Below are 19,552 nucleotides of genomic sequence, written 5' to 3'. Positions count from 1 at the left end.
CTTTTACATGCTGACATCGTACGATACGGAGTGTCGAATGACTTTCTTCCACACTTCTGCCGGGTATGAACCTTCGATTTCGCGATACGAAGGCCGAACCTCCACCACTGAACCTCAGAAAAAGCTAATGAAATAAAATAAAAACTAGGAAGTAGAAGAACAATGTTCAAATCACAAGAGCTAATCATACTTATGCCACTGTCTCTTTAGAATGTAGTAGATGTGAATCTCTTCTGTTGATTGCGGAGGTATTTCGCCCACGCCTGTGAATGGTACTCTATTCGTTCGAATATCACCTGTAGTTGAGGTAACATTTATCGTCTGTGCAATTGCAAAGTTTCTCTTGGTTGTGTACAAGCTACTGTTCTTTTAATATTATCTGTTTTGCTTGAGTACTTTGTCAGATTGTCTAGCAAACTAGCCTATTTCTTTCTTTGTTCTGGACTCGGGTGTAATCTGCACGAAAAAAATTGTAATCTCAAACTCTATAATAGATGTGTATCCTCGCAGTGCTGTGTATCTTCATAAAGAATTGGGCATATAGAGGAAACCTTCTATTTTGAACTTGTTCCTTTTCCACAAGTAATGATAAAGTTTTTGAAGGGAGGCCTGCATGCCGCACTAGCGATATTGAAGAGGAGAACCTATCACTGTAATGGATCGCAAAATGCGCTGAGCTACGGACAGAATCCTTTTCGCTCTAAAGAACGGAAATGTTGCTGATGTGATGAACAAATAAAAAGAGTTGGATTGAAACCTGCCAGCAGTTTTCATATTTCTCTTACTCAGAGTAGAGATAAATGCGAGACGTATTTGGTAAGTGCTAGTTACATAGTGACCTAGTTTAGAGTGAGCATATCTGAATTCACCGTGAATTTGAGTTAGAATACGCTCAATGATTACGATGATTTTCGTTAATCCTGTTAGCCCTGTAAGCAAATATTTAGAAGGGTTGTTAATTTTTGTTTCGTTTTGCTATTTATTTTACGTCGCACCGACACAGATAGGTCTTATGGCGACGATGGAAGAGGTAGACCTAGGAATGGGAAAGAAGCGGCCGTGGCCTTAATTAAGGTACAGCCCCAGCATTTGCCTGGTGTGAAAATGGCAAACCAAGGAAAACCATCTTCAGGGCTGCCGACAGTGGGGTCGAACCCTCTATCTCCCGTATGCGAGCTCACAGCTGCGCGCTACTAACCGCACGGCCAACTCGCTCGGTGATTGTTAAATTGATATATGGACTGGTGTCTAGAAACTTACGCTATACTGTATGTATTGGACAGTATACATTATATCAAAACGACACACCTGTCCGAACACTGAACAAGTTTCTATACGCTCTGTAATGAAGGACGCTGGTTGGAATTTGTTCCGCAGACTAACGACGTGACTGTCGCAAGGGGCGATCCATAAGATCTCAGCGGAAACAGCGCCGACTGTCCATTGTTGTAATGGTGGAGTGTTGACGTACCGGTACCCTACGTTACCGTGGAGCACAAATGGACATCGTGAGGTGGTGGTGGTGGTGGTGATTAATGTTTTAAGAGGAAGTACAACTAGGCAACCATCCTCTATATAACACTAATCAGAGAGAAAAAATTGAAGTGGTCCGACACTTCGAAAAATGAAGGTATCGGCCAAAGGAAGACGAAGGCCACGAAAGGCGTGAAAATGAAAGACTTCCTAGGCCTCCATACGTAATACCGTCGGGGTCTGAAAAGAACAAGAGTTGACCAAGGGAGGTCGGATAGGACAGATGAAAGTGAGGAGCCTGTCACAAGTAAGTAGACGCAATGCCAGGATTCAGCTAAGGGCCCCGTGGTCGCCAAACCACGCTCCAAAGTTCAGAGCCCCTGGGGTCTGCACATCGTGATCATTTTTCCGGTCAAATCATCTTCTTTATACAGTTGAATCGTGCCACATTGTATTCGTTTGGATGTAACAATTAAACACTAATGTTGCTTTAAATTGTTCGGATATTTCGTCGGCAGCTTACGAAATGCCCCCACACATGTCATTCATGTTATGTAGACCCTACGTAGAAGATTTCTGGAAAGATAATTTAACAGATCACATTCACAAATTATTATATATTATATATTCTTATTGATTATTATTACTATTATTATTATTATTATTATTATTATTATTATTATTATTATTATTCGTAAGAATACAGTGCCCAGATGCCTAAGCAAGTAAAACGTAGTACCACAAACAAAAATCCATTGAGCAGCTAGTTTGACATGCATTTTCACACTGTCGAACTGTTAAATAACACCGTTTTGTAGCAACGCTTAATGCAGCGGTTGTGATTTACGATAATAACGGCGTATGGCCTCCGGACAGGCCTGGTGCGGATCTTTTTCTCTTAGACGGCCTATTAGGCGACCGGCATATTTGTGAAGATGAGGGCCATACCTAGGATGATTTCTAATGCTGAATACATTACACACACGCAGCCCCCGAGCCATTGGAATTAACCAATTAAGTATAACATCCCCTAACCGGCCGGGAATCGAACCCTGGGCCCTCTGGACCAAAGGCCAGCACGCTAAATCTTTAGTCTTTGAGCCGGACTGATTTATGATGGGATCATACAACAATGCTTTTATCACAGCCAAAGAGCGAATTTTCCGAAGAAAATTTACAACTAGTAGATGTCAGACAAGCCACTCCTCTGTAGATATTATCGTTAATAAGGTGGCGACGCTGCACGTACAGCACTGTTAGCCAGAAGTGATAAATCTCGAAGTAAAATTGTCACAGTGAAAGGTGTTAAGAATGGCTTATATTGAATGCATGTTTCTTGGCTATTAGAAATGAAAGTCCGCTCACGTGTTGTGTTGTTCCAAGAATAAACAGCGAAAAATTAAGGCAATAACCTCTTGTTTTAGTTATTCAAAGCATGCAAACATATTATTGCAGATGTTAACAAAAAATGGTATTAAGAAAATGGGAAGACCCCTAATGTCGCCGCCTTTAGGCACGTGTCTAGTGGGCCTACAGTTTAAATCCGCCTCTGATTGAAAGGAAGGTCTGAACACAAAGAGAAAGGAACTTGCTAATATTTGCCTTAATATTACTGTAATCAGTATAATCTGTATTACTCACGCTTTATTTGCCTATGATCTGCGTCCTGCACAGTTTTTCGTACAGTAAATAAAGCATCCTTGTGCTGGACGGGATGTACTGGGAAGAGGAGGCAGGAAAGTGGGCTTTTTCCGGATGATGTTATTCTGTATAGTGGAATAAATGTTACAAGATTGTGACCAACTGCAACATGATCTCGATAATGTTGTGAAATGGACAGCAGGCAATGGTATGATGATAAACGGGGTTAAAAGTCAGCTTGTGAGTTTCACAAATACGAAAAGTCCTCTGTTTTAATTACTGCGTTGATGGGGTGAATGTTCCTTTTGGGGATAATTGTAAGTATCTAGGTGTTAATATAAGGAAAGATCTTCATTGGGGTAATCTCATAAATGGGATTGTAAATAAAGGCTACAGATCTCTGCACATGGTTATGAGGGTGTTTGGGTGTTGCAGTAAGAATGTAAAGGAGAGGGCATATAAGTCTCTAGTAATACCCCAACTAGAGTATGGTTTCAGTGTATGGAACTCTCACCAGGATTACTTGATTCAAGAACTGGAAAAATCCGAAGAAAAGCAGCTCGATTTGTTCTGGGTGATTTCCGACAAAAGAGTAGCGTTACAAAAATGTTGGAAAGTTTGGGCTGGGAAGACTTGGGAGAAAGGAGACGAGCTGCTCGATTAAGTGATATGTTCCGAGCTGTCAGTGGAGAGATGGCGTGGGAGGACATCAGTAGACGAATAAGTTTGTGTGGTGTCTTTAAAAGTAGGAAAGATCACAATATGAAGATAAAGTTGGAATTCAAGAGGACAAATTGGGGCAAATATTAGTTTATAGGAAGGGGAGTTAGGGATTGGAATAACTTACCAAGGGAGATGTTCAATAAATTTACAATTTCTTTGAAATCATTTAAGAAAAGGCTAGGAAAACAACAGATAGGGAATCTATCACCTGGGCGACTGCCCTAAATGCAGATCAGTATTTGATTGATTGATTGATTGATTGATTGATGATTGATTGATTGATTGATTGATTGATTGATTGATTGATTGATTGATTGATTGATTGATTGATTGATTGATTGATTGATTGATTGATTGATTGATTGATTGATATTTAAATAAATAGAAAGCTTCCACATTCTCTCCATCACTAGGCGTCGAACTAAGAATCAAATTCTATGTTGGTCTCGAGGTCCACGAGTTATATACAAGAATTTCTATCCGTCGTTGACAAGTTACAGTACTTTTTGTACAGTTGCAGTTGTAATGCCATCTAGCGGAGGTGAGTGGCAGCAGGAGAGACGGAGCACACCCCAGTCAATGTAATGTTACTGTTGATTAGTTCCAGAAGCTCCCTCGAAGGACTGGATGTAGAGGTTTGTTGGCCTCTGGATTTCAGGAGCGAAGGTTCAAAACCAACAGCAATACAATGTCCTATATTATTTGCAATCATGCCAGTCAGGATTGACTATCGCAAAGGTTGTCATTTCATGAAATGTTCAGAATTGAATTTTACAGTAAATTTTACTTGAAACATCTCTAAATAAGTGAACTGTTTTCAGGATGTTAGCAAGGAAACATTTAAATCCCTCTCTTAGCCCCTCTTCCTCGTAATGAGAATTTACCCAGCATCCAAGTTGACACAGTTGTGAATATATAAGTGTTGTTCAATGAATAATGCACATTTTTAATAGTGTGAAATGAGATGTTGGAGAAAGACCAAACAGCAACTTCAAACCTTCCTTGGCAATGTCACGGAGCTTCATCGTTATCTTTGTCGTGGCAACATCATAGTTTTGTTGTAAAATGACTACTGCAGTACGAAACACGAAGCTATGATTGAATTTGTGAAGCAAGAAATCATGGCAAACGTTTACAGGCTTTTAGAAATGTGTATGGAAGTACGGTAATAGATAGGAGTACAGTCTGTCGTTGGGTGAGCGCCTGTGAACCTTCGGGACGGCCTCTTGCTTTACCTCGTTGTGGCGCACGCAGCTGTGACACCGGCGACTGTTCAACGCACAGATGGACTTATTTGGGGCGATCAGCAAATAAAAACCAAAGAAGTCGTTACTCAGCTTGTCATCTTTGTGGGTAATGTCAACACAATTACTTACCGCTTAGGCTATTCAAAGGTTTTTTCAAGTGCGTAGTTGACGATAGTAAGGAACAAAGAAGGACCTATGTGGAGAGTTGCTTGAACATCACGAGGCAGATCATTTAGAGCCTGAGACCGAACGACAGTCAGTGGAGTGGCGTCATACGAATTCTCCTCGGAAGAAAAAGCTCCAAGTCAAGACGCTCAGCCGGCATGTTTTTGACCTCAGTCTTCTGAGATTCTGAAGGAGTGGTTCTGTTTGACACGTTATCTGCTGATCCTATACTAACCTCAGAAGTATACATCAGAATCTGAAAAAAATTAAAGAGACGACCTCTGCGTGTTCGTCCCCATGAAGTATATGCCGAGTTTCATAAAAGTATGCCCCGCCATTTCTACGTGGTACTCGGACAAACATATGTATAAAACCAAACCCCATGGTACTACAGCCCTTGAAGGGCCTTGGCCTACCAAGCGACCGATGCTCATCCCGAAGGCCTGCAGATTACGAGGTGTCCTGTGGTCAGCACGACGAATCATCTCGGCTGTTATTCTTGGCTTTCTAGACCGGGGCCGCTATCTCACTGTCAGATAGCTTCTCAATTCTAATCACGTAGGCTGAGTGAACCTCGAACTAGCCCTCAGGTCCAGGTAAAAATCCCTGACCTGGCCGGGAATCGAACCCGGGGCCTCCGGGTAAGAGGCAGGCGCGCTACCCCTACACTGCGGGGCCGGCAAACATATGTATAGTCGCTCAAAAAAGCGAAAAAGAAATAAAAGAAAGAGCCCATGGTATTTAATATTTATCAGCCTTTATGTTAATTATTATCAAAATATAATTCACCACCCACGTAGGTACAAACTCTGTACAAACCCAAAAATGTGCGTGCGGGGAACTTACGCAGTACCATACGCTTATTATTTTACGGACTTTACATTCAGAGAGATAGACAGACATTAAATTAGTAGTCTCTGAGGTCTTTATATGAAATGGAAAGTTTTTAAATCAAACAAAATTGATATTCTTATCACTTACAGGCAAAACGTAAATTTTATGGTTGGTACTGGGGCGTGTAAGGAAAGTCGTATGGAGATTTTGCGTGCTGTAGTGTACAGATTTACTCTAAGTGCAGTACCTTATCCCAGGAAGTAATTATGGAATTGACTACGGGTGCAGAAAGGCAGTGGTTCCTCGCCCTGTGTGCACTCCTCGTCCGCAGCCAGGTTAGCCTGTGTTATGATTAACCAATCAATTATCGCTACATAAGCTGTCAGGCGGGGTTATCCATCACCCAACAGGCCGAGCTGACACAGCGGGAGGGAATTACTGACCGTCTGCAGCTTTGATCAATGACTCAAACTTCCAGGTCTTGCCGAAGCTGTGGAATAGATTTAGACCACTTCTCTGTATTTCTAGCCGTTGTTGTTGATCTGTATCAGTGATTACGGGCATTATGATAATCAACCCCATTTACTTTCATATGTAGAGTTTCAAGAACACGAGTGAGGCTATGATATTTAATATGTATAAGACTCTAAGATCTTCATATGAAATGGAAAGTTTACACACAGATAGTTCTCGGAATGGATTGAACAAAAATGGCAGGATGTTAAAGGGAATTTCGAAGGAAGTAAACTGGAGATAGACACCAGAAAGGTACGTTCAGCATATATTCAGATGTTGCGAAAAGTTGTCGTACGGCGCTCAGTTCTGGGACATTTATATACGAAAATTGACACCGTATTTATTTAATTATTTATTATTTATTAAGTAGTATTTAGTATGTTACACTGACTGTATAACAATATCAAATACTACCAGTTAGAAAAACGAGTAATGAAAGGTAAAAAAGAGGGGACTTACGAGGGCAGGTCAAAAAGTACCGGCAATTTTGCTCTAATTTTTTTAGATTGACTCTATGGCCTTGTGTGCTCACCGGCCGCTAGATGGCACCGTTGTCTACGTCTGTGGTAGGTTTCAGCGTTATCAGATCAGTAAAGCTTGCACTGTTGCGACGTAAAGATGGCCGCACCTCTCTCTGTTTGCACCAAGGAAGAACATCGTTCCGTAATCGGTTTTTTTTTTTTTTTTTTTTTTTTTGTAGTCTGAAGGTGTACCAGGAGCGGAAATTCATAGGAGACTTTCAGCACAATACGGTGAGATGGTTCGTCACAGCGAAGTGTTTACTAGTGGATTGAACAGTTCGAAACGGGTCGCACGAGCTTGAAGGGTGAGGAGAGATCCGGACATGCATTTGCAGCCGTAACTGATGCCAATATTGAACATTGTATATTATCGAATTCTTTCGAAATTAAATAACAAGAAAGAAACAAGAAAAAGCTCAGGTATAATTATGTTCAAGTCACTAGTAATGTTTTGGCCTAGTTATCAACAAAGAATGGAGAGCTTACTGCTTTACTATACGTTTCAGTTCGGTTCTCAAAATGTGACAGGGAATGAAAATGTCAGTTTGATGCAGGATATTTACTTTTGTGGGAAGTGGGTAGAATATGGAGCGTTGCTGTAGTGTTAGGAGCACAAAGGGAACATGGAATAGCGCTCTATTTCGGATCCAACGAGGTGAATATGTAAACGGGAAATGGTGTAACAAAGCTGTGCATTTAAGAGTGCAATTAACAATTCTGTGAAGAAAGTAGAGATATGTGTATTGCAGACGTTTACTCAGGTCCAAGATGTTGAAGAATGACAGAATATATATTTGCTTTACGTCGCACCGACACAGTTATGTCTTATGGCGACGATGGGACAAGGAAGGGCTAGGAATGGGAAGAAGCGGCCGTGGCCTTAATTAAGGTACAGCTCCAGCATTTGCCTGGTGTGAAAATGGGAAACCACGGAAAACCATTTTCAGGGCTGCCGACAGTGGGGTTCGAACCTACTATCTCCCGAATACTGGATAATGGCCGCACTTAAGCGACTGCAGCTATCGAGTTCGGTGCAGACTTTCTTTGGTACTATACTGTCTCAGGTCGAAGTTATGGGCTTTCACAATGTACGCAAAGAATGAGAACACGCGGTTAATTTTATTGACATTTGTGGGAGCAGTTGATGATGAAGTGGGAAGCAGAAATCAATGAAATGGATTTATTTTGCTAGTGGTTTAACGTCGCACTAACACATTGAAGATTTTTGGCGACGCACGGATGAGAAAGGGCTAGGATTGGGAAGGTAACAGTCATCGCCATCTCCCGAATGCAAGCTTACAGCTACGCAACCCTAACCGTGCGTCCAACTGCTCGGTATGATAAGGAAAATAAGAGTATGTGTAAAAATTGGTGAGTAATCGAAGCATTCATTGCGTTAGCATGTAAATACTTATACTTCATGTGACTTAATTACTATAACATTCACGTGCCCAATGTAACCGAGGATCGAGCTCGATAGCTGCAGTCGCAGTATCCAGTAATCGGGAGATAGTGGGTTCGAGCCCCACTGTCGGCAGCGCTGAAGATGGTTTTCCGTGGTTTCCCATTTTCACACCGGGGCTGTACCATAATTAAGGCCACGGCCGCTTCCTTCCAATTCCTAGGCCTTTCCTATCTCATCGTCGCCATAAGACCTGTGTGGGTGCGAAGCAAATAGCAAAAAAAGAAAAAACGAGGTGACAAATCCGGCCAAGGAATATTTAAAAAATAACTGTCGAACTTTCCATGAAAAAGAGGTACTTCTTATAAATCACCTGCTTGTAATGATAGAAGTTCCCTAAATAGCAACTGTTACATTCTTTTGCCATTTCATTCCATAATTTTATGATGGTGATGATGCTTGTTTAAGGAGGGCTAACATATAGGTTATCGACCCCTGATGGTACGAAATGATACGAAATTGATCAGAAGTTATAATTAACCCACTTATTAGGATTAGAAAAATGATAATGATGAGGAAAATTATTCCACGAACCTGCTACGCTAGCGTAACAGGGGAAAGATGATACTCCCACGTGGCGCGCCCCAGGTGGCGGACAGGGGGGTCCTAACCGGCTTGCCGGCGGACTTGAGGGAAATAAAATACCTCTCGCAGACCAAACACACAACTCCCTGTGGGTGGGCGACGCAGACGAAGAATACACCCACGATATCCTCTGCCTGTCGTAAGAGGCGTTCTAAAAGGGGCGACCAAGGGATGATTATATTAGAACCATGAAACTACTTTTGATTAGTACCACCACGCGGGGAACACCATGGGTATCTTTTACTTGCGCGTTGTACCACTATGTTCGGTACCAAATAGGTTTGTGATCAGTAGCAAACGAGTGCGCGACGGCTTTTACAGTACCTGTGATTAGTGGTTCTGGTTTGCCTATGATTAGTACCTACTATATGAGGAACACCACGGGATAGTACGAGTCCCTGTGGTTAGTACACTTATGTGATGAACACCATAGGTTTGGGTTGCCTGTAAATGGCGCTGCAATGTACGAAACACCGTAGGTCTGTAATACATGTGCGAATTGCATTACCTGCGAGTAGTACCATAATGTGTGGAATACCGCGAGTCCACGCTACTTTTGATTAGTACCGCAACATGACAAATACCATGGTTCTACTTTTCTGGCGATAAGTACCATTATGAGGGGCCGATGACTTGGATTTTGGACCCCTTTGGACTGCAAGTATTATCGATTCAGTATCGTGCTATAGAAGCAGTCCCTTGGTCAGTAATACTATTGTTTTACGCCAGCTTCTGTGCATGTTAGGCACTGTGGGTCTCACTGATCGTTTTAAATTCATATGCATCCTACCATCCATTCATTCTTCGTCCTCACGTTTTAAATTTTGGCCAGTGGAGAATTTTGGGCTTTTAATTTGTCGTTTCATTTCGTCTCATTTCGTACCATTAGGGGCCGATGACCTAGATGTTAGACCCCTTTAAACAACAAGCATCATCATCATCATCATCGAGGAAAATTATTATGAATTTAAAATCAATGGATCTAATTCGTTGTGCCTTATTTTCCTCTAAAACTGAAAACAGTAAAATGTAATAAAATTGAATAAGGCACTGACATAGAAGTAAAATCATATATTTAATTCAAATTAAAAATACAAAAAAAATAGATATAAACAAGAGAATAAAAGAAAAATTAAAAACAAGTAGAAACTTTACTTTTAAACACGATAAAACAGGCCACTAGGCCTCATAAAACGTCAATAAGGAATGCTTGAGGTATTTTTCCATCTGTGTTGATTGAAATACATTAATTAAAGACGGACAAATTAATGAGTTGATTATACTAAACTTCTGGTCAAGATGTAACAGAGGTTAAGATGGCAACAACTCTAATTTGGTCTTGAGCACAGTAAGAGTGGACTTTGAATCAAACATGCTGGCATCAGGAAAGTTTACACAGATATAATGGACGTATTCATCAGATGATATAGAAGGATGATGGTGCTATAGAAGATATTTAGATGGTCAGTCTGTAATTTTCGTTTGCAGATACTATAAAATCCCCTACCCGACCAAGAATCGAACCCTCTGTACCGAAGGTCACTACGTTCACCATTTAGTCAAGGAGCCGAACAACAATGCTCTAATTTGCACTGAATTTGACGTACGCAATTAGCGTGTAAAAAAATTTGAATTATGTTGCATAATATCAGGACCCTCAGTGGCGCTAAGGTGAGCGATCAGTGCTTGTACTGTTTTACAACAATGCACTATAACCACACTATTCAGTGGCACCGCCAGATTTGATTCTAATAATACGATAGTACATAATTTACGAGATCTTTCCATGATACCAAATTAATTAGGCTACGGAAAATAGAATGAAGACAAGCAGCCAGGAAACAAAAAAAATGTAGTCCTCCTCAAAATTATTTCTTCCGGGCAGGGTAGTTTAGACGGTGAGGCCAAAATGGCGGGATCGATCCCAACTGGTCCGGTTCAGATGAACAAACACGTCATCCTCTTGTTTGTTTGATTTACTGGCACACAAAAGAACTAATGCAAGACAATATTCCGGCACCTCGGTATCTCTTACTACTGTAAAAGACCGAGCGAGTGTCTGCGTGGTTTGGATTACGTAGCTATAATAGCTTGCATTCGAGAGATTATGGGCTCGAATCCCACTGTCCGCAGCCCTGAAGATGGTTTTCCGTGTTTTTCTATTTTCACACCAGGCTAATGCTAGTGTTGTACCGTATTTAAGGTCACGGTTGTTTCCTTCCCAGTCCTAGTCCTTTCCTATCCCATCGTCGCCATAAGACCTATCTGTGTCGGTGTGACGTAGAAAAACTGTAGTAGGGGCATAAAACGAAGAGCAGTTTTCTGTAACATTTATCTTTTTGTGTGGATAGTAAGGGACAAGAGTGGATGAAATGAATTTATAGACGAAAAATGCTTCATGCAATCTGACTCACTCCTGTCACAAATAGTATTACTAGGGTATTAGGCAGGCTATACGCTGTGCGATAGAACTGTGTTACTTTGTTAATGGCTACCGAGATCTGTTTCCCATGGTAGTAACGGTCTGATAATTACCAGACAGATAATTACACTATTACGAATTAATGCCATGAGGAGGATTTGCGATGTATTTGCTGTGAATCATGATGGAGTGCGATTCACGTAGATTCTTTTCACACGATACGTTTATTTTCTTAACGGGTTTCATGAACTAAATTTTTTCACTCTACTTCTTTTCAAGTTCATCTGTCTGTCTTCTCTGTACCAATTTTCATGTAAAAGTTTCCAGTATGTTATAGATACCTGCATTTTAGTAAAGGAGTGTATGCTCCAGTCAGTATCGACAGTGTGCATACGAACATAACACTGCTCTGCTGTATATGTCGGATCAGTGATCTGCAGCAGATTGAGCGCAACATATCGTGCTCCCTCCACGAATGCACTGAAAAGGTGGATCGTGATTATCACGACATTCAACGAATGTTTCTGATGAATATCGAAGTAACGTACCTAAGGAGAGCGATATAGGTATTGGTCGAATGCTCCTCTCGTAGTGTAGCTCTAACCACTAGGTTCGCACTAATTAAGTGTCAAAATGAATGTTGATGATGGGTCGATACTGTCGACTTCAAGTAGATGCTCGGACATTGTTTCTGCTGATGATAAGGGAATGCAAGACATACTGTCAAAATCATATGCTGAAAATAAGATTAAATCATGATAGTTTATAGTAGCAGGAACATAAAAGAAAGGAAATAAAGCAGTTACAAGCTCTGCTTGGACTAAATTCGTAGGAGTAAGGGATAATAATTCTAGAAACACACGAGATCTGTCCAGTGCCTCTCATATAAAACTATTAACATTTTTAAGAAAACAAGTTGGCCCTCCGTTTTTGCAAGGTACTTGTGTTCTCAATCGAGTTTTAGTACGAATGAAGTGCATGTAACGCCTGAAATGAAACAAGAATTTCGAGATGCTTGCGTTGAAGTAAGTGCTGCGTACATAAGACAATTTGATATCTTCAATAGACCACAATTCACAAACTTAATTCAGAAAGCTATTGATTTTGAAGCAAAATGTGGTATGTTGATGCTGTTGACTTTTTAATTTACCTTACAACAATATCATGCGCCTGTAAGGCCCGTGCTGTCGTGATTAGAGAGAAAATAATGCCAGAAATATTTAAAATGGCAGAAAAAGGACTTCTAGCTGCTACTACATATTTGTAGGCAGAAAATTATCATAAAACGGTCCATTATATGAATAATTTTCAAAAAGAATTACATTTTCTGCTGTATCCATGAGATGCCATTAATTACAATGCAAGGAAAGCGCTAGCGGCTGAATGAAAGGAACTGCGATTAATCAGCTGGGATGCGACGCGATGCTTCGTAAAGAATACCGTGGAACAGTACTGAAATTATAACTTCCATATTGATTTGATAACACATAATAGCGTCAATTGAAAATAAAGAAAACTGAATAAATAAATTAATGAATGTAATGACTTGTTTGTTCAGCTGCTAAACTTCCACTGCACGTACATACACGTCAAAACACTATTTTAGAAGGAATTTGTGGTACAATTTACACGTATCGTAGAGTATGAAAGGGAGCGATTGGCCGGGCGATGCGGTGGCGAGTGAGAGAAGGCCACATCCGAACGCGAGCGATTACACACGAAGAGAGTGCAAAAGAAACCGATCTCTATTATCTTTATACATCCTTATGCACTTGCAGCTCCCTACCTCGCAGAACGTTTTTGTTTCTATCGAGACGAAGGCCTTCACGCTAACCATTCGGCCGAAGAGCCGGACATTTATGTTGGTAATGGAATGTTACAACGACTCGGCCGAACCCCTTATCTGGTTCTAGGAATTCCCTTGTTTTCTCCAATTTAATGTTATGAAAAACTCCTTACCATTTGTGTGCCACACCACCCTTTGATGTGCCACTCCCTTATTGGTCTGAAATTAATTCCGGCATACAGACAGTAACCTATGAATAAACATCAGCTTTGGGTCAGGTCGCAGAGTCCCACGAGGCCAAGATAGATAAACGATCAACTTATGATTGTCTGATAAGCTGGAAACCAATATTCAGAACTAATCGTATATGTTCCTTCAGTATGCCTTTGTTGGAGAGGTGAAGTGTTTACAGTGCACTATGTCTTCTGGTGTGGGCTAAAATAAATTTGTTACTTTCATTGACCTGTCTCAGTCTCATCTTTGGCTTTGACAGTATGAAAGTGACTGAGGTATGAGTGATGCTAGTAATACCATTTCTTATGCAGCCAGTCCCTGTTATGAATGGTGTAAAAATATCGCTCATAGGGTCGGTTGATGCATGCATTTCAATGGGCTTGACATTCTGATATGTGATAGCAACTTCTGGCTCGGCGGGGAAAGCGACGAGAAACTACCTCACTCCTCATTTCCCTAGTAAGCCTCTTCAGTGACGCCTAGGCTATTTATGACAGCTTTTAGCAGAGCTGTTCAGGATCAAAGCAGCCTTCGGGCTGAATGCCCAATATACGTTCCTTCAGTTAAATGCCCAGTGGCTTCTTAGGAAATGATTTGAAAGCGAATATTTCAATCCCTTTCATGTATTGTATAATTCTGCTTATTTTCATTGGGATAAATTAGCTTAAATATTAAGCCATGAAATTTAACATAATCATCTAGGACAGTTTTATTCGTATATGACTGTAAATACAAGTAAATTAATTTTCATTAAATGTACTTGTATGATAATATTATCATAAGTGTACATTACACTCGGTTTGTGGTCGAAGAAATGGTAGTACAATAAACTGTATTTTTTTACCTTGCATAAAGAAAATGTGTCAGCCAGTTTGTGTGTGTACCGAGTTGCTGTTTGTAGGGAGTACTGTTCCACAGACCTGGTGTCGACACTTTATAGGGCAGTGTGTTTCAACCACTCAGGGTAACCATTTTTTAAATCCTTCCCTTTCACTTCTGACTTAGAGGTGATCTTTGTTCATAGGTTTCTGTCTGTATGCAAAAATTCACTTCAGACCAATATGAGAGTGGCACATCAAAGAGTGGTGTGGCACACAAATGATAAGGAGGTTTTCACAACATTAAATTGGAGAAAACACTGTTTGAAGCTACACCTGATCAGTAAAGTTAATGGCTCATTGAATTTTCAAAGGAAGAAGCATGTTCAGTTGTGAAACATTTGTTTTATTATTTACATTGACTATTTTCATGAAAAAAATTATGTAAGTAACTGAGGGTAGCAATAACAGACAGATAATATTGCAAGTATTTTTAATGAAGATAATCAATGTAAATAAAACAAGTGTTTCGCAATTTAACACGCTTTTTCCTTTGAAAATTCAAGTGATCCATTAATTTTGCCGGTCAGTATACATGCATCGGTAAGATTCCGTGCTTTTTGGCTGTACCTTAATTAAGGTCACGGCCGCTACTTTTTTTGTTGCGAATCCTTTCCATTCTGTCGTTGCGGGCGTGATATGATTTAATTGAACATTAACCACATAGCAAACAATGCTATTTTTATAAGAAGGGGAACAGCATAATGTTAAGTCATTTTAAACCGTAGTCAGCTTGTAAGTTTCGTGTTCATACTCTATAACCCTTTGAGCTAACTCCAACAAATGGATGCTGTTTCTATTGTAAAATATAAGGGTTGCTCAATTGAAACAAAGACTGTGTCTAGAAACATAAATGTTTGTATTGGTCAGCCTAAACTGAATCACGACGGCAGCATCCTGATGGCAGTTCCACGATGAACAAGCTTCTTTATCTTCCACAAAGAAGGATGCTAATTGCAAGTTGGTTGAAACACTCTTCCACGACATCACGAACTACTTGATCGATGCTGAAATCAACGGACCAAAGACGCTATAGTTGTAAGGGGACATCTGAGCTCTAAGGCATGTGATCCGTAAGACCCTAATCAAAATGTGCTGAGTGCCCATTGTTGCATTGACAGTGTGTAGGTGTGCGTTATAACGGACTATAAGCACAGCTCATGCAGGTTTTCGTCGTCGAAGCACATGAATTGAATCATGCTACGTTGTACCATTCTAAATGTATCCATTGCATACCAGTGTTGGTTCAACTGTTTCCTCTACGCCAGGGCCTCTCACACGCCCAAAATCACACTCGTGCAAACTGAGGCGCAGAGATCCTCTGCACAGTGCATCGGTCCCACTCGGCTCGGACCAGCGCGTCGTCTCGGGGCGACTCGGCTAAGCTCGGCTCAACTCGGCTCGGATTTGGAGCGCTACGAAGCAAGTGAGGAAGAGGGAGACGGGCGGAGCGAGCGAGACAGGCGTGGTGCACCGCGCAATGCACTGGTGCATACACCCTGAGAGGCCCTGCTCTACGTAATGGACGCGTTTCACACAATGACCACACTCTGAGCATGCCATGGCTTGGTGTTTGTAGCAACAGCTCAGAAAGTAGTCAGTTTTGGAATGTTACCGGATGTTTCAATTGAACGACCCATATACACACTGTCATCGACCGAACGTTACTAACGTCAAGCTTAGAAAACCTGTTACCGTCTCATAAGTAGTGGGATAGAATAGTAATGTTATTCGCTACCACTTACAAGGTCTGCACTGCGTTTCTATATGCTAATGCTCTGAATCAGAACTGGTGTAAAGAGAAGGTTTTATTTATACATTTCAAGTTCGCACCCATAATTTATGTTTGGCCAGCTTGTGAGCAGCCATTCCTCGCTCCAGCTCATTTATTGGGTCTCTCTTTAAATCTTGAAGCACAGATAAGCCCTCGCTTCCATTCAACGCGCTCCGGGTTAGCCAGCTCCACCCACTCTCCTTTATACGAGCACTTTCGTTTTGCAAAACTGTTCTATTGAATTTCCGATGGAGAAGAGAGAGACATACAGTGTAACAATGGCACATAAATAATTGGCTGCGCTACGAATGGTTTAACAAAAAGAAAAAGTTGCGATTTATTTATATCTTGGTCTATTTTTTGGTGACCTATGGGAAAGTCATGAAGAGGAAATGTAATTCCCATAGTTCATATAGATTGTGTATCTTAGTTGTCATTAGAACGTAAAGCGATGGCGTCATTCAGAAAGTTTGAATGAATGAATGAAAATTAATTAAATAATTAATTTCAATTCAGTCACTCCATATGCGAATCTGTTGTAGAGTGTCTTCTAAAGATCCCAAGACGTGGATTCATACTGAGAAATGATATCAGTAGAGCCCGGATTTTCATGCACTAACAAATCTTAGCACTATCATATGGCAAAATATGCGCAGCAAACTGGAACATATGCACTATCAAAATTCTGTCCAACATGGTTACATTTTCATTTCCTTTTGAAACATCGTATACCTCATTTCTCCAAACTGTCTTGATTTGAGCTAATCCTTTTATCTGTGAGCACATTCTTAAACTCAGAAAATGGTCTTTGTACGTCACAAGAGAAGACAGGTGCGTACTTAAATGAAGATATTTGCGACAAAGTGAGGTCAAATTGTACGTCTTTCGCACACAATAAGTCTTTTATAAGCTTGACGAATTAAATCAGGAATTTCAAATCACTTTGTTCAGCTTATCTCTAGCTGCTGCAACTGCTTCTCCATGCGATGATTGCAGACACATTTAAATGTCTTCAATACCTTCGACAAGGGATAGACCGGTACCTTACAACTTGGTTATTTGTCAAAATTTCATTTTATATACATTAAGTTTTACTGCACATTCTTTTCCCTGAATTCCACTCGCACATCTTTAATGCAAGCAGCGTCATCTACTGGAAAGCTGTCTACGATCTAAAACCGCCAATAAAATCAACTAAGTGATATTACGCCTAATCAGTGGCATTAAGTTCGTTGATGACAAATTCAAAAGTTGGATTAATTGGATTATAAGATCTCTAGCGTATGTACTAACTTTGGTTGTCGGGTAGGATGCCAGGAATACATTCTCTCCATCTCTCAATAACAGACATATAACGTAGAAAAACGATCCCAAATTCTGCAAACCAACATTCATAAAAGACACTATTATGCAACTTAACATTATAAATGCGCCAAAGTCAGAAGAAAAGTCATATTATGAAATATAAACGTCCCAATATTCACTGTAAAATCCAAAACCATCAAAATATGTATTATGCATTAATTTTCTCCTAAAAAAGGCCAAAACATGCAAACATGCAGGGGAAAAAAGAACGAATGTTTGGAACCCTCAGATCATAAAAGGAATATTTACAAAGTTTGAGAAGTGGAACTAGCTTGTTATGAACATGCTTTTACATGTAAATCCAGGCTCTAGTTATCAGACTTCTGAACGGCGTAGAAAAATCAATTAGGTACACAATGTCGTAAGATGTTAACATTTAAACGATCGTTAACAACACTGTCAGTGTTTACCTAAAAAGATTAATTAAAACTCAGAATTAGGTCGTGCATAGAATTTTAATTTCACTGCCATATGGTAGAAGAAAATGGTACGTTAAAATTGACACGGAGGAAGCTTGTACGGCGTCTAATCAAAATGCCTGCACGTGGTAGCTTACTTCCCCTTAAAACAATGATCACCACCACTATGCGATAATAATATATAAGATATAATATAAAACATTGATAGGGCCTGTCAGAGTCATAGCTCCAAGTACTGACATTACGTACTGCGTGACCGGGCGAGTTGGCCGTGCGCGTAGAGGCGCGCGGCTGTGAGCTTGCATCCGGGAGATAGTAGGTTCGAATCCCACTATTGGCAGCCCTGAAAATGGTTTTCCGTGGTTTCCCATTTTCACACCAGGCAAATGCTGGGGCTGTACCTTAATTAAGGCCATGGCCGCTTCCTTCCAACTCCTAGGCCTTTCCTATCCCATCGTCGCCATAGGACCTATCTGTGTCGGCGCGACGTAAAGCCCCTAGCAAAAAAAAAAAGACGTACTGCGTGATATGTATTATCAAAATTAATTATTTAGTCAGTATTGGTTTGAAATGTTATTGTTGACATGTTATTTCTTAATTCTAAACAGACTTACAAATCTTCAAGACTAAGTCGATGTACAATGGATTGAGAACTGTCATCAATCATCATATGGAGTATCGAGGGTCTATATTATTTCATATCATGCAGAATACCCGCCTTCAAGTTAAAGTAATTTTGTACTCCAGGAAATAGAAACTACAGTTTTATTTGTATAGTCAGATGTGAAAAAGTTCTACGTTATTACTGTACATTTATCTCAGGGATGAACAAAGTATCCAGAGTGATTATGAACGGCCGTTTTATTCAGGATTGTTAGTGCAGTGTGTCTGGCCACTGACGATACTGTCAGATGACCGTTTAAAGGAGTGGATGTATACACAGGATTTATAGAAAAATCAATTTGTTCCAGAGAAAAAGGGGCCCTTTTTTGAGGTGACCGTTAAGTGAAGGCGGCCGTTTATGCAGGTTTCACTGTATGCCACCGAACCCAACTGGGATCGAATTCTACCTGGGGGCAGAACGATAACGACTAATGAACTGCGCCATGGTGGTCGGTAGTGATTGTCTGTAAAGGAAATAAACGTATTATCCATAAGGAACACTGTTTCAGCCAATTTGATCGAAATGTGACACTTTCTGCATCTTAAGCCATGCTTGTTAAAGAACAGATTTGTGAATGTACTTTTAAATTGTGATTTTTCATATTCATTTATATTTATATTAAATGTGCAAACATTACAATTTATCCACCGGGCGAGTTGGCCGTGCGCGTAGAGGCGCGCAGCTGTGAGCTTGCATCCGGGAGATAGTAGGCAGCCCTGAAGATGGTTTTCCGTGGTTTCCCATTTTCACACCAGGTAAATGCTGGGGCTGAACCTTAATTAAGGCCACGGCCGCTTCCTTCCAACTCCTAGGCCTTTCCTATCCCATCGTCGCCATAAGACC

The sequence above is a fragment of the Anabrus simplex genome, chromosome 1 (assembly GCF_040414725.1).
Source record: "Anabrus simplex isolate iqAnaSimp1 chromosome 1, ASM4041472v1, whole genome shotgun sequence".
Lineage (NCBI taxonomy): Eukaryota > Metazoa > Arthropoda > Insecta > Orthoptera > Tettigoniidae > Anabrus > Anabrus simplex.
This window is presented reverse-complemented; position numbering follows the sequence as displayed.